Consider the following 4,895-nt stretch of genomic DNA (forward strand, 5'->3'; position numbering starts at 1 on the left):
TGTGTTTATAAGTTAAAAAAGTTACGAAAATCATCTAAAAAAACATGAAAATAGTGAAAGTTATGAATTTTAATGAGCTAGGAAGAAATTCAAACCGATCGAAACAAAAAACCAATCTAGAGTGCGGTGCTGCAAAAACTGAACAGATGTCAAACCACCACATCTTGGCAAGACAAAGTTTGCCGGGCCAGCTAGTCTATATATAGAAATGAGTTCGAGGTTCCTTTGAGGCAACAAAACTCAGGAATGGATGAACCGATCAGCAAGACTCTTGCACGGTTCGGTTCGTATTCATGGTGGCTGTGTTTATAAGTAGAAAAAGTTACAAAAATCTGATAAAAAACTAAGAAAATTGAGAAAAGCTGATTTTGTATGATCTGAGAAGAAAACCAACAAAATCAAAATGAAACCAATCTAGAGTGCGGTACTTAAATGAGCTCAAAAGCTGACAAACCACCAAAAGATTGGCAAGACAAAGTTTTCCGGGACAGCTAGTATCGAATAAAATGTATAACCTTGCTAGGAGTAGTCATCCATACGTCTGATGGATGTATTACACTCTTATCAAAATATATGCACCTTTTATGGAAAAGGGCATCACTGTTACACAATAAATGCTCCGATTCTTCCTTGCCACTTCTACAGAATCGACTAGTGTCATCTTCCAATATTCCAAGTAGTTTCAAAAAGTATTTGCTTGAGCATTGACCTGTTACTAAACCACAAAAGTATTCAGATCTTTTTTAGAAAAACTCAGAAGTTTTCGAGTAATGTTTTTTTTTTGAAGATATAAATCTTTTAGATTGTCGTGCTGTTACCATGTTTTTTCAAACTGGTTCTATAATATTATTTTCCCAGTTCTTCAGTTCCAGTTTGAGGGTACATTCTGAGGACCCACAAAATGGTTCTGGATTTAGAAAAAGTTTTGAAGATCCAAGACATGCTTTTCGTTTCCTTGAATTCCACTGTGCCCAGGTACCCAGAATAGATATACTGTGCTAAAGCATTGTCCAGTTAGAATCCGGACGCAAAGGATAATTTATTGTGATGCTCTCAATGATCATAATCATATTTTCTTTACAGCAGTCTGATCATAAACAAGTCCTCTATTGATGGTGAAAATTTCATCGATTTTCTTGCTACGAGTGAAAAGTTATTTCAGATTGAAGACAAGTGAAGGAAAAAAATTTGCACAAACACGCTGAAAATTAAGCGTGGTCAGGTACGACAGTCACGAAAAATGTTAATGTCTCCATAACCATTATGTGTGATGTGCACAGATGTTGTTAACCATGCCATGAGGAAGTGCCCAAGGAAGATTGAAGTTTATGTTCATGGATAAATCTGCTTGGAATTCCAATATTTGCCAGGAAGTTCGAGCTCTGGACATCGTTTTCTCACATCACGATTTTGACACCAAATGTGTACAAAGATGATAACCTCAAGAATCGCGTGCTGCTTTTCAAAAATGCCCACAAGGGATCTGTAGAGGTTTGAGCTAATTTGGTGAGCTATCACGACAGCCTGAGATGTGTAGTGGTGTCATCACTGTTGGATAGTGTTTATAAACGAAAAAACACTCAAATGTCGCTTCTTTGGAATTCACTGAATAGCCCTTAATTTCGCAAGAAGAGAAATATTTGGCAAAGTTTCTTTGGAATCCTAATCAGATTGGTAGAGGGTCTCAGGACACTACAGAGATGACCTGATTGTTAAACAAATCCGCCGAAGGGGTTGATGTTAAAATTTACTGCCATTGTGCAGATTTTTAAGGAAGTAATCGCGGAAAAAATGAGAAAATGTATTAAAAATTAAATTAAATAATTTTATTGATATTTTTCCATGAAACTACAGTAAATTATCTTTGTTTTGAGGGCTTCACCTTTTCTGTTTGTTATTCCACCTCTGAGATATAAGTGATTATCTGCGTCCGGATTCTAACTGGACAATGCTTTATTTTTGGCATCCTGGTGTACTGATTGAGTGCTTTCCCAAACGAATTTTGAAGTGATTTTAATGCTCCAAGAGCAGCATGGCTGTGCGAAAAGATACATATGTTTTCATGTTTATAGTTACGTTGCATTACATTAAGTAATTGAACACATGATCAAACAGTGCTTGTAGAGCTCATTCAAGGCGTTAAAAAAAAAAAAGCAAAACATCAACGAACATATTTTTTCGGTGAAGGATAATCACCGAGGACCTTCACTATTCTTTGGTTCGATTGGCTTTTATCGGTGATTCACGGCCAATTCACGGTGATTATCTTTAACCGATAGAAGTTAGTTGGCAAAGGAAAAATGTTGTTAGTGGAAAAAAATCAATTCACCGATAAAAGCCAATCGAACCGAAGAATAGTAGAACATATTTTTTTGTCTAAAATATCTAAATCACCACTTTTTAGAAGGTATTTCATATTCATAATTTTAATCCCCGTATGTACTGTTCTTAACTGATCCAAAGATACATTATTGCCCTGTCACAAAATATGCAATGCCTCATTACAGTCACTACATATACATACAGTCTGACGGATAGACCTATTGGAGTCAATTCGATCGGAGCTAATTGAACTTGACAGTGCCAGAGAGCTTGACTATGAGGGGAGTATTATACCGTACAGATAATAAATTATTGTTCTAAAAACACAAAGGCAGTCAAAACCTCGAACTTTTTCTAGTATTGCCATTATTCTTAATTAGATATTCTAGTTGCCAGTTTTCAGGATTTTCTATTGGCCAGACTGTATATATAGTGACTGTATGAGTTACTATACGGACCATGGAAAGTTTTTTTTGTCTGTATTAACAAGATTTTTAGCCCTAGGCTAGTTCATCTCGGGATACACGCTTTACTTCCCTTCATCCCACATTTTGTGAGTTTGTCGGGAATGGGATTCGATGTCAGGTTATGGAAAGTTACATAGCTTTACGGTATCTATCGTATAGAATTCTACTCATGGTATTTACATAGTGTACAAAATGATATTTCTAAATCGTTGCAGTACACGACACAACTTTGTTCGAATATTATTTAGTACATATCAGAAAACAAAAACACTCCTACACGAAAACACATTGGAAATACTTTTTTTTCACAATTTTATAAGCTTAAAGTCATACCTCATCTCTTTTTACCTCAATCGCATTTGTTTTTAAATACGACCTATATCACAGAAAGTGTGCCAAAATGTTTGGAGATAGAGTTTTTTTTAGTTCAACCTAATATGGATTTAGGCCGAGATTTGAACGTACTGTTCTGTTACGGCACCGAATTTTCCTTATTAGTGCGAGGGAAACTGAAAGTTGTAATATTACTTACCACTACTCTGTGGCCGCAATTGCTAAATTTGTGATCAAAATTGTCATCATTAAATAAATTGTGGATTCAAAGGGGTGTAAGTGACCATTTTGTCGGTTTTGAGCTGAGTATATAAAGCAATTCTTCAGTTTTCAAGTTTTCAGGAACTTTTTAAAGATTGTTTTACGGTGATTAGAAAATTAAAATAAATCGGAGGAAATTGGGTGGATTTTCAAACTCCATATATTTTGTATAGGATGAAAAATTGGAGAAAAACTCGAAAGTGGGTTTTTATCACTTACACCCCTTTGCTTCCAACGCAAGACAATACTTACCTATCTTAGGGGAAATATGTGATACAATGCGAAATGAAAACACACTCCGACTTCTTTTTTAAAACTAGTAATAGTAGCTCATTTTTAATACGTAAAACTATTTATGCTACATACATGTTGGTTTTGATCCATCTCTAATTCTCCTACATCACAACACAAACCGATAAGTTACGGGGTAAAATATCCATGTATAAAAATAGTAGTACACTTGTTGACTAACAAACTAAGTTTCATTATTATCTCACTTCACAGTTCTTGGTTCTTGGCGTTCGATCGTCCCGCTGTTGGACCCCTCGAATGACTTTATTTTTTTTTTTCGTTATTTTCAATCGATATTGTATTTGGCCAACGTCCGGATCTCGAACGTCGTTAACCCTCTGACTCCTTCCTGCACTTTTCATTAACAGTCTAATTTCTAGCTACACAAAGAAAAACACGCACTCAATTATAGTTTCGCGCCTGCTTTTTTGCGCGTTCTTTCGTTCGGGCTTTTTTTTCTTGCTTTTTGATCCCATCTTACATGGTTTGTCGATTTCGTAATAATTAATATAATTATTGCAACGTAACTTTGCTTTCTATCAAACAGTCCTATGCCTAGCTTCGATTTCTTCTGTGTGTTCTATAGTTTATATCGTTTTGCATTCATCCCAGCTTCTTTTTTATTTGATTGTGTTATCGGCCTAAGAGTTCTTAAGTACTATTTACAAAGAAAAAAAAAACGTATTGCTTGTGTATGTTTAATGGAAACTATTCCAGTATATAAATATTATTCGTAAACTAACTGTCATAGCAGCCACTTTTTTTCTCAGTTTTCCAATTTAAGCCGCTCATCGAGACTGTATCTGCAGAATTTGCTTTATGCTCTGAACGTGAGCGCGCGGGAGGGGCCGGGTTTCACCAGACAAGTAAATAGTTCGAAATAAAACCAAAAAAAAACAAAGTGCTAATCGCGATTTTGCGTTTGATGTATCATTTGCTGCCTAGGTTTTAAGCTCTAACTAAATACAGTTATTACGGGCTAGTCGCTAAATATGCGCCGTTTTGTTATCGGAGCACTTCTAAAAAATGTACAATTTTGTGTTGGCTATGCAGCAAGCAGCACGCGGTTGCTTGCCAGGTTAGTTTGCTGCTTCATGTATCGGAACGCTATCTCTCGAACTCTACTAGGAGGCAGGGTGACTACCGGCGCGGCGGACGGCAAGTTCGGTATGTCGTGATGCTGCCGTTTTGTTGTTGAGTTCTCGTTCTCCGTTTGCACTT

This window comes from Aedes albopictus, chromosome 2 (genome assembly GCF_035046485.1).
Source record: "Aedes albopictus strain Foshan chromosome 2, AalbF5, whole genome shotgun sequence".
Classification (NCBI taxonomy): domain Eukaryota; kingdom Metazoa; phylum Arthropoda; class Insecta; order Diptera; family Culicidae; genus Aedes; species Aedes albopictus.